Source organism: Palaemon carinicauda, chromosome 2 (genome assembly GCF_036898095.1).
Source record: "Palaemon carinicauda isolate YSFRI2023 chromosome 2, ASM3689809v2, whole genome shotgun sequence".
NCBI classification, from domain to species: Eukaryota; Metazoa; Arthropoda; class Malacostraca; order Decapoda; family Palaemonidae; genus Palaemon; species Palaemon carinicauda.
In genome coordinates this window covers 109,923,194-109,935,477 of record NC_090726.1, presented here as the reverse complement: position 1 = coordinate 109,935,477, position 12,284 = coordinate 109,923,194, and the positions used below count along the sequence as shown (strand labels likewise).

Genomic DNA, 12,284 nt, shown 5'->3' with positions numbered 1-12,284 from the left:
GCTTCGCTTTTTTCCCATAGAACTTGGGGAAAGCTTGTCTTAGGCAAGGTTCTCCTTCGGGAGAACTTCTCTCTCGTTCGCGAGAGAGATTATTACGCCTTCGCTTTTTTTCTATAGAACTGGGGGAAAGCTTGTCTTAGGCCAAGTCTCCCTTCGGGAGGACTCCTTTCTCATTCACGAGAGGGATATTTTTACGCCTACGTTTTTTCCCTAGAACTATGAGAAAACTTGTCTTAAGCGACGTCCTCCTTCGGGAGAACTTCTCTCTCATCCGCGAGAGAAAGATTATTACGCCTATGCTTTTTTCCCATAGATCACGGAGAAAGTTTGTCTTAGGCAAGGTTCTCCTTCGGGAGGACTTCTCCCTCGTTCGCGAGAGAGAAATTGTTAAACCTACGCTTTTCCCCATAGAGAGGGGAGAAATCTTGCCTTTGGCAATCCTTCCTTCGGGAAGACTTTTCCCTCGTTGAGAGAGAAAAGTTAATACGCCTACGCTTTTCCCCATAGGGCAGGGCGATCTCCTTAGGGAGAACCTTCCTACCAATCACGAGAAGAAACTTGTGGGAGTTTACTGATCTACGCTCCTCCCTCTTACGCTTTTTGGTTCTCCTCCAGGGGCGGAGCGAGAGCCTTGTATTAAGCGACATTCTCCTTTGGGAGAACAAATCTACCCTGCAGAGGAGTTATTTTCATCCCTGACGTTCTCCCCCTCGTGCTGGTAGGAGACGTCTTTTTGATCCTACTGGTTCCCCTCACGTTGACCCCTCGGGGTCTCGTGACGATCACCCTTTCGCCGGGCGTGATCGGGAGCCTTTAGACTTTCGTCATGTTTATCATACGGGTTCTCATGACCTTAGGAGTCCTTCGGGCCTCTGTCTCGTTGGACTTTCGAGTTCACACGACTTGAAACCTTCGAGTTTCAGTTATGTGGAGTAGTCGGGCTCTCGTAACAATTAGCACAGTGTGTCCGTGCATGCGCGCGAACATCGTCATTAAGAGTTTACTCTTATGACAGAGCCCTCCAACTCTCGTCAGCGGTCTTCGCCATTACCTCCAGACACTCCGACTTCTACGATTCTTCCCCTTTCGATAAGAAAGATATGAGGGGTAAGATACAGATATTGCTCGACTTACGACCTATGCAACATACGACTTTTACGACTATTTTTTCAGGTTGATGACGTCACAAGTTTATCGGAAATAGAACGAATATTTCCTTGAATTTAATCTATTTTCTTGTATACATATAAACTGATTTATCCTGGTAAATTATTTTCTTTTATTGTTAATATTCAGTATTTATTTTCAGTTAAAAATACATTAAGAAAAGTTTTAATATCTGTCGAGTTCATATTATGTCTGGTGACGTCACATCACCGGCGGAAAGCGTCCGGGCAATACAGTGATTTCCTTCCAATAGGCCAATTATTAATATTAGTACAGTATATCCATTTTCGAAATATTAAATAACGTTACAAAGTATTTTTAGGGTCTGTATCGGTTGTCATGAGTACTACGGAGCGTAAATTTGACTGTACGCTACTTTTTTAATCTCTGATAATGTTTATCTAAAGAAAATATACTAATAGGGCAAATATTTTCTTGAAAATATATTTCCTTTTACATTATAAAAATAACATACTTTTGTTTGTTAAGTTAGTATTTTCTCTTCATTTCTTGTGAGAAACAAATAAAATTAATTTACATATTTTGCAAGTCATTCTTCGTAGAGTTTACTGTACGTCACGTGTCTTGTCACGTCATGTATCTGGCGGAAGCGCGCTGACAAACCGAATGATTTCCTTTCATTGTTACCGAGTAATCTTATTACAGCATTCCCATTATCGAAACACCCAGTAACGATATCAAGTGTTTTAGTGGTCTGTATCATTAGTTATAAGATTAGTACAACTTACCGTAAATTTAAGAAAAAAAGTCTGATGACGTCACATTTCTGGCGGAAGGCGAGAGGCAAATCAAGTGATTTCCTTCCGATGCGTTACTATTCCCATAATCGAAACATCGAGTAATGATATATAGAATTTTTTAATAATTTTCAAAAAAAAATATGAAGATACAACTGAATTAAAAACAAAATAGAGAGAGAGAGAGAGAGAGAGAGAGAGAGAGAGAGAGAGAGAGAGTATTCCTTTTATAACTAATGATAAGGTCTATATACGAACTGTATGGAAAATGTGATAACCTATAACATATTGGTGCTGATGTAATATGCATTATGAGGAAATTTCAAATGTCAAGAAAATTATGTAAATCAAGTGTTATTCACACTATATTATGTGCTCATAATAGTAATATGGCAGCGTGACCTTGAGATCAGCTGATGCCAACCGAAAGTGAATCAAAAGTATTTGTTGATTATTGATATGCTCAAGAAGTTGAAAACTAGAATATAAACGTGCTTTAATAAACCACAATTAAACACAGTAATGTCTAATGAAATATAAAGGCTTAATATTGAACTAGAATACTGTATGAAGCTTTAAAAATGAACTACCCGTATGCGATTGCAAGAGCGAGCACACACACACACACCGAAAGAGCTACAACGATTTCGCATTATACCTAATGATTAGACGAACTGTATGGAAACTGATTTCCTGTAACATATTGGCGTTGATGTAATATTCATCATGAAGATATCTCTAATAAGTTAAGAAATGATAAAAAAATATGCCATACGTATGTACGCCATATTTTGATACGGTAGGTAGCGGCACTTTCAGATCAGCTGATCATAACCAAAGGTAAACAAAATTTTCAGTACTCGATTGTAAAATGCTTCCAAAATTGATAAATAGAATACAAAAATGCATTTATAGAGCATATGATATCCTATGAAACAAGAAAATGGTATAATGATAGACAGTAAGAAAATATTGACAAAATATGAGCCAGAAGATTGCCGAATCATAACGTATCAAAATAAATCTACGGAAACTTCACTTATCTATTTCGACATACGGCGAACTTGACTTAAGACTCATCTCTCGGTCGTAAGTCGGCGACTACCTGTATAAGGTTTGTCTGCTACTCGCGTCTCCACTTTTTCCTGTAATAACACGTGAGGAATTATCGCAGCCTGAGGATTCCCATCTCCACCATGATAGCTGAATCCTGAATTCGACAGGAATATGTAGGGTGACTTGTCATAAACTTTTAGTCTCTCTTGATAGCTGAGTCGGTAGGGTCCCTGCGAGCATGGTTTCTAGCCGTACAGGGGGTGGTTCGAATCACCACCCGGCCAGAAGCTGTTACCATAAAATGAATTCCAAGTGGATATGTATTCCCAAGATAGAATTCGGTATTAAATGCATTTCGTGGGTGATATTTACATTAATTAAAATCACATGTGCTTGTGATATATGTTCATTAAAATAACCACGTGTTGCAAACTCACGATTCAGCTATCATGGTGGAGATGGGTCTATTTCAAGTCTATGAACAGAATCCTGAATTCGACAGGAATATGTAGGGTGACTTGTCATAAACTTTTAGTCTCTCTTGATAGCTGAGTTGGTAGGGTCCCTGCCAGCATGGTTTCTAGCCGTACAGGTGGTGGTTCGAATCACCACCCGGCCAGAAGCTGTTACCATAAAATGAATTCCAAGTGGATATGTATTCCCAAGATAGAATTCGGTATTAAATGCATTTCGTGGGTGATATTTACATATATATATATATATATATAGATATAGATATAGATATAGATAGATAGATAGATAGATATATATATATATATATATATATATATATATATATATATATATATATATATATTTTGTGTGTGTATGTGTCACTCCTTTTTCTGTTACTTCCTTTATCTTATTTTCTAATATTTTATATTATAATATATTCTCTTATACAGACATAAGGAAGAGTTCTTTACCACATTTTATTCCTCTCTCGCATAAGTGTGAATATATGTATGTGTATATACATGGATAGACAGGTACAAAAAGAGGGGCTACCATATACAGATGGACAGGTATATATGAATAACTGAAGAAGACCTAAATAATTTACTTGTATGTAAATACAGTACTTTTATCTATGCAAAATATAAATATATATTATGGGCTACCATATACAGATGGACAGGTATATATGAATAACTGAAGAATACCTAAATAATTTACTTGTATGTAAATACTTTTATCTATGAAAAATATAAATCTATATTGCCAAAAATACAGCCTGTATATATGTTTCCTAATGTGTGTGTCTGTAACACGTATGTACATCTTATATGTATTATATTCAAGTGCATGTTTATATATATTCCTATATACACACGTGTGTACTACAAATTTTATGTGTACATATGAAAACATACAAAGGTGTTATAAATATGTTTGTGTGTTTTTGTGTGCATATACATACATGTGCGTAGTAACGCTTGCAATCATTCAGGGCGATGTGTGCCTTTTAGAGTCACACAGTATGAGCCATGTCTGGTACATGTTGCATACGGTAATTCCCTAGATCAGTCTGAGCGATATGCACCATAACTGAACATTCAAAGTGTGACCATATTCGGCACACATTGCCAGCAGAACTATCTCTAATCGTTCTGGGCGACATGAGCCATATATGACCACATCTATTATGTCCATATTAGGTACACAACGCCTGTAATGAAGACTTTTGTTATGTCAGGCGAAGTGTACCACATAAAGTCGTGCTTTTTACACTGGCTGAGCACTCGGCTTACCTTACGGATACACCATAGCAATTCTCACGTCAATAGCTAGCTGGTTACTGATTTTAATTGGGGTTAAAGAGAACGCCCATTGGGCCGTTTCACAGCATTGCCAATCGCAGTCAACGTGTTAATGGACAAGTAGCAGATGAGGTAGGGTAGAGTTAAACTATGGTTAAGCCTGGGAGTAATAACAGAGAATGACTAGCTCTTTCTTTCATTTTCCACCCTATGGAATAACAGCACCTACGGTGCTCTACGAAGCTGACCTCCACTGTCTGCAGGTACAACCATTTCCCTTATGTAACCTGATATAGATAGATATACTCATTACATCCCCATACCCCCTGGCAAGGTGGGATTTTCCTAAGTCCATGGTACCCTTGGAAGAGTCCGATGACTCGGGGAACTCTTACCTGGACCAGTCACAGTGCTAGTATCACAAGCATACAGCTTGCGTAGGCCACGGACCATGCATAGTACGCTTTTAGTGAGATGTAGGGTTTCCACCAATTATGTGCAAAACCCATAAAGGGGGAAAACCCCTGCTCAAAGCCAAAAGGCCAGTTGGCATGAACTTCCACCCTCCTAAAGGTTAAGTCAACCGCTATAAATAGCGTCGGTTTGTATTTAGTGACAGAAAAAATAACATATTTTATGCACCGTAATTTGTATTTTTCCTAACGATACAAACCTGTAGCTATTTATACAAATTGGCCCGTCAGCACCAATCCTACCTCCAAGAAAAGTGAGGTTCACATCCCAGGTGTGTAAGTGAACAGGGTAGCTACACTCCCCCCTAACTAGCAGGTTGGTGGTTGACCCTCGCTAAAATTCTAATGGCTCATCTTTCAGCTTCGCCAAAAGTAATACACCAATAAATAGCTACAGGTTTGTATTGATAGGTAAAATACAAATTACTTTCAAATTTGTCATTTGTTCCGTAACTGGAATACAAACCACATTATTTAATTGGGGTATTAGTTTCGGCAAAGCTGAAATGACGAGCCATTAATTTTTTAATGAGGGTTTGCTACCCACACCGCTAGTTAGCGGGGGTAGGGAGGGTAGCTTGCTACCGCTCCCCCTCACACACCTGTGATTGAGCCCACTTTGCTCTCGGCTCGGATGGTGATCGGACGTTTCCGCTCTCATCATCGCCGACAATTTGGTAGCCATTAATGCTTTTTGTTCTTTTCTTTTTCTTAGACTGTGTACGTGAAGTTGGCCTCTGCGACTCGCATCTGCCCTGGTCTTCCCGACCGCCCCTGTGGAGCATTCATGTCAGCACTCGAGACCGATCCTCACGCCCTTTGTCCTTCTTGTAGGGGCCAACGGTGTGATAGTGTCAACAACTGTAGGGAGTGATCTTCCTCCCAGTGGTAGAGGTTTTTGTGACGGCGGAAGATGATGTCCAAGCAGGATGTTTCTCCTTCGAAGGTTGCTTCGAAGGAAGAAAAACCCAAGGCCTCTTCCTCCATCGCCCAGACCTCCTCCGAAGCTCTTACTCGGTCGGTCTCTTTCGAGAGACCGTCGAGTAGTAGCGTAGACCGAATTATTTCTGTCCAACCTCGGGTCTCGAGAGATGACATTGCTTCCCCTAGCGAAGCAGCTCCACCTCTCCCCCCGAGGGAGGCCGTGTCACTAACTTCCCTTTTTCAGATTTGATCCTCCCTGGGGCTCACGGGTTCACCCTCCAGGTAGGTTTTGCTTGATTACATCCTCTTGGGTGCTGCTGTCAAGCAATCGTCGTCACCGTCAGAGGTAGATCCCCTGACACTTGTCGACGTTGTTGTGTCAGAGGTATCTCATGTGGCGTCACCCATCTCCTCTGCCACTCCAGACTCTATGGTAGCTGACGGCTTAGTATCCCCTGTTCCTGACCACCCTCCGAGGGGAAACTAAGTTCATCATCAGTCTCTCCTGTTAGTGTTTCTTTCCCTTGGGGGAGTTCATTTACAGACTCCTCTTCGGAGGACTGCTGACGGTCAGCTTGCTGATCCAACGGCCCCCAGAGGGCGCATTCGTCGGAAGGCTCGCCTTCCTCTTAGCCATAGAGGCTTTCCTTCACCTGCAACCAGTCTTGTGATTTCAGTCCTGGACCTCTTTGCAGATCGTTCGCGATCTCCTTCGGTGGATGGTTGTCCTTTTAGAGGACACGTCGACCTTCCACCCAACAGACCTGCCGAACTTCCATCACCGTTCCTGCATGGGCCTAAGCTACTTCCTAAGGCGAACCCACCCATTCCAGTGACTCCTCCCTGAGATCCTTCGGTCCCTTTGCCTTCAGTGGGTATGTCTGACAGTGCGTCTGTCAGCCAACAGCCCTGATCAGAGCTGTAACCCAGGCTTTCAAGCCTGTCCTCGCTGATCTAGGACACAGAACCATGGCTTCCTCTACCCCTTTGAAGAGGAAAAGAGGAGTTCTGGACTTCACCGAGGGCGAAACTGACTCCACTCAGACCATCAAGGCAAGTTCCTCCTATTTCTTGGACTATCTCTCCATCCCTTTCGGACGAAGATCTCTCGTCATCAAGGGAACCACGCGAAGAGAGATTTCCCCCCATCGCACCAATGGAGGAAACCTCTCTTCACGCCGAGAGTGCCTCACAGTTCGGGAATAGAAGGAACATGCCATCCTCATCAATGTAAGAGTCTTACATCCTTCCCTGGAAGGAATCTAAAGACTCCAAAACATTACCAAAGTCATCCACTAGGGCTAGGATGGAGCCAGCCAGCCACTCAGGGAATGTCCGCAACTCTCCCCAAGAAGAGCCTTTGGTGATAGAAGGAGACTTCGCTGCAAGTCCTACAACAGGAGACCAGCAGGAGTCAGAACACGCATTTTAGCAGGTTCTGACTTTAATGAGGGTTCTCAACGGGTTTTCCGAGCCAGATATCCCTCCTCGAGAGGACAAAGACACGGTCCTAAACCGCGTCTTTGGTACTCAAAAACCCTCTAAGACCAGTGCAGACCTGCCCTGGTCTCAAGGGGTAAAGAGTACCAGGGACAAGATCGCCATGCAGCTCTCCAAGATGTTCTCCAAACGTTTCGGTACCACGAACAAGCTCCTCCCACCTCCTCGCGTACAGCAGACGAGGTACTTTGAGAATCTGGAGGTGCATTGTTCAGCTCTTCCACTTCACCACTCGCCGGAAGAGCTAACCAGGGGAGTCCCTCTTGAGAGACTCTCCAACCGGCAGGTCTCGTTCTCGGCAGCCGAGATCCTCAACCAGGAGGTCATGAAGTGTGCTATGCAAGCTACTTCGTGGTTTGATATCTGGTTGGGGACCTTATGTATCCCTGATACGATCTGAGGATTTCTCCAAGGAACGTATCAGGAAAGCTATGGAAACCTTCCTTCTCTCAGGTACTCGCACGATCGAGTTTCTAGCCCACCAAGTCTCGAACTTGTGGGCAAATGCCATCCTGAAACGTCGGGATGCAGTAGCTGAGAGATTCCACCAGAAGGTCCCTAGCGCCGAGATCAACAGGCTCAGACATTCCTCCATAGAGGGGTCTTTTCTGTTCAAGCCTAAGGATGTGGAACATGCTGCTGAGAGGTGGAGGAAGTCCCATCAAGACTCCCTCCTCCATAGGGCTGTAACATCTAAGCCCTACAAACCTCCAGCACCACAGCAGTCCCGTCCAACCAAGACCACTACGACAACAACTGCAGCGAAGACAATGGTGTCTAAGCCGTTTCCTGTAAAAGAAAGGAAAGACAAAAAGTCCGCCAGGGGAGGTAAAAATCCTAGAGGGAGCAGCCGAAGCCGCAAACACGAGGATAGGCAGTCCCCCTGCATTTCCACCCTTGGGGGGATGCCTACAGAGTTGCGCAAACAGGTGAAAGCAAAAGTCCGCCAGGGGAGGTAAAAATCCTAGAGGGAGCAGCCGAGGCCGCAATCACTAGGATAGGCAGTCTCCCTGCATTTCCACCAGTGGGGGGATGCCTACAGAGTTGCGCAAACAGGTGGAAGCAACTCGGGGCTGATTCCTGGACAATCTCCGTGATCAGTCTAGGATATCGCGTCCTTAGTGCGCAACCATCTTGTTTCGCACAATCAATATTGTGCGGAATCCTCAGCAGTAGGTTCATCCTAGCCGCATGAACTATGATAGGACGTGCGATCGTGATTCACGATCCTCTGTTGCTCCCTTCCCGGGAACATCCCAACCAGGAGTAGGTTCTCATGAATCAACAACCTCGCAAAACCAAACCCTCGGCGATTCGGCATCCCCGAACGAGATACCATCTCCCTTTTTGGCAGCAGGGGTTAATCTCCCTGCTAAGAGAGACTCCCATCAGTCTCAAGTCTCATAGGCTTTCACAGAGAAAACAGTCGCCCACGAGACTATGCCCAGATCCTATCCCTAAGGGTAGGCCTGTGCCAATTCTGCCTGCCGGGAAGCCTTCCTCAGGCAAAAGGGCTGAGAAGTCTCCTAAACCCAGGGATCCATGTCTTTCCAAAGACTTCCTCCTTAGTTCCTTGGGAGCCCGTGACCTCCCATGGCTTCGCACATTATTCGATGTAATGCGCCAAGCCATTACAGGAGTTATTGCCCGCTACCAGTCCTTAGGTGACACGCCTAGGATCCCTTTGTCGCCTCCTCTCGTCTCAGGGGTCTCTCCTCCCTCCGATCCTAGGAGGAGTTTGGAGGATTCCGCACATGTCGGCCCAATTGACAAGGGGAAACGGTCATCCCCTCGCAAAAGACCTTGGGAGGAGAATAGGCAAGAACCTTAGGGGAGCCCCCTGCAGTTCAAGACGCCACAGGCCAGACCCTTATTCTTTTCTTCATCATCCCCTCCCTTGGGGAAAGTAGCATCCTGGGTTCTCTGCATAGCTGACCTCAAACCACTGCAGGTAAACCATGCTCCCTTGTGTTCCTAGTATTAATATTAATACTGTTACGTCCCCATATCCTGACTAGGTGTTATTGGGAAAGTCCTAGTCTACAAATTTCCATCTAAAGAACTTCAGAACAACTTTCTAGGACGAGTCACACTTCTTCAAACAACTTTCTAGGACGAGTCACACTTCTTCATACTTTCAAACACAGCTTGCGTAGGCCGCAGACCTTGCGTAGCAAGGTTTTAGCGAGGTGCAGGGGCTCCTTATTTCTTGAGTGCTAACACACTCAAATGAGGAGCCCCCGGGCAAAGCCAAAAGCCAGACTGGCTGGGACGTTCACCCTTCCTAATGGGTGAGTCACCCCCTTTTAAATAGAGTGGTTTGTATTCCAGTTATGGAACAAATGACAAATTCGTAGATAATTTGTATTTTTCTTAACTCTACAAACCTTAGCTATTTAACCAAACTTGGCCGCCAGCCCTATCCCCCTTGAAGTCCTACCTCCAAGCAAAGTGAGCTCAAGCAAAGGTGTGTGAGAGGGGGGGGAGTAGCAAGCTACCCTCCCCTACCCCCGCTAACTAGCGGTGTGGGTAGTAAACCCTTGTTAAAAATTAATGGCTTGTCATTTCAGCTACGCCGAAAGTAATGCCCCTATTAAATAGCTAGGGTTTGTATAGTTAGGAAAAATACAAATCATCTACGAATTTGTCATATTATCATGGATACGATAGAAAGTTTAGCTACTTGTCTTGTATTTGTTAGATCTGAATCATTAGCCTGTTTCATTAACTTTGACTTGAATTTTATGTATAAGTAGTTTTGTCGTCAATCTTTATGGCCTTTAATTTTTCAAGTTAGTTTTCCTGTATGGTAATTTGCTGACTGTCTAACTTTTTTTTTTGATAGTTGTAATATTTGCAAAATCTTTTTTCCAGCGAGGTTTTCTCCTGAAGATGCTTACTCTCGTCATCGTATCATCATCAAGACAAGATTTGGACTACTTCCTATTCAGCAGCCCCCTCTTAAGCTATGATGCTTCAGTTTTTAAATGAAAGATTACTCTTTTTTTCCATCTGTTTTGTATTCCAAGAAACAGTATTGATATTATTGGCTGTTTTTATAGGTATAGTACTGTCAAGTTCATTACAGTGTGATGTATTATTTTGATCTGTTTAATTTTTGTAAGCAACAGTGTTCAAAGAATAAAAAATACTTTTATGGTATTTGTTACTGCCCTTACTACAGTTGAAGTAACCCATTATTTCAATGAATCCTCCAAACATTCCTTGCTGTTCTTCCTCTGAGAGGGACAGCCTCAACCCTTACATTTTATGTAAAGATATTTATGTTTTTCCTATTATTGCAACATTCGGTCTTCTAGTGTTCCTTAGTCATAAGATGCTGCTGCTTGGGGGAATGCATGGCTGCTTTGATTCTGTTTGGCCATTCTCCCCTGGTTGGCTGCAACAACAACATGTAACCCGTAAGGCTATCTCGTTTTGTATCCTTTTTTTATTATTACTAGCTATAACCCTAGTTAGAAAGCAAAATGCTATAAGCCCAAGTGCTCCAATTGGGAAAAATAGCCCAGTGAGGAAAGGAAATAAACAATATAAGAAATAATGAAAAATTTAAATAAAATATTTTGAAAACATTAACAACATTAAAAGATATTTGATATATAAACTATAAAGGACTTGGTAAGCTTGTTCAACATAAAAACATTTCCAGCGAGTTTAAACTTTTGAAGTTCTACTGATTCAACTACCTGATTAGGAAGATAATTCCACAACTTGGTTACAGCTTAAATAACGGCTTTTGAGCAAAGTGAAAAATCTATTTGTTCCGGCACAGATACAAACCTTCGCTATTTATTAGGATATTACTTTTGGCAACGCTGAAAACCAGCCAAGACAATTTTAGTGAGGGATAATTACCCCATCCGCTAGTTAGCGGGAGGGGGTTGGGGTAGACTAGCTACCCCGCTCACTCACACCTGTCGGTTGAGTAACCACTTTTTACTTTTGGCTCTCTCCCGTTAACAAACTGCCTTGACTTTATTACTTTTTCTTTTTCTTTTGTGTGTGTGTATGGTTATTGTCCCGCTATGCGGACATGTCCTGGGATTGAGGGCCGCCACTGCGGCACCTTCATGTCGTCCTTTGAGACAGACCCACATCCTTTATGCCTGGCTTGCCGGGGAACTCAGTGTTCGCGGGACAACACCTGTTCCGAGTATAGGGAGTGGCCTGCCTCTCACTGGGAGATGTTTGCGCGTAAGAAGAAGTAGTCTAAACGCGAATCTTCACTTTCGGGGTCTTCCTCAAAATCGAAGAAATCCCGGGCTTCTGCTTCCTCTACGCCCAAATCTTTGTCCGAATCTAATCCTTGACCAGGCCCTCCCTGGGTACAGATGAGCAGTTGCGCGGGGCTTGTGACTCCAGGTCAACCCTTGGGGATAGACGAGGATGACGGCTTCCGTAGTGAGTCGGCTCCTTCTCTTCCCCCAGGGAGCGCCTGTTCCTTGCCAGACCTTGGGTCTGGTTCCGACGCCAAGGACTTGGCTAACCCACCAGGGGCGGTGGCAGGGCTCTCTCCAAGGCGGGCTTTCCCTTCCGGGGAACATATCTCTCGTTCGCGAGAGAAGGTTGCCTCTGTGCATCGGCAATCTCCTTACGCTTTAGGTTCTCCTCCAGGGGCGGAAAGA

At 43.6% G+C, this 12,284-nt stretch overlaps 1 long non-coding RNA gene across 1 annotated transcript in view; it reads left to right on the top strand.

Moving 5' to 3' along the window:
* The window catches only part of LOC137620120 (uncharacterized), a 66,078-nt gene extending 55,471 nt beyond the window's left edge, over positions 1-10,607 (top strand). The window contains exon 3 of the long non-coding RNA XR_011039988.1: positions 10,513-10,607. This is a non-coding gene — a long non-coding RNA (uncharacterized lncRNA). The remainder of the gene's footprint in view (positions 1-10,512) is intronic.
* The last annotated feature ends 1,677 nt before the right edge of the window (positions 10,608-12,284 follow it).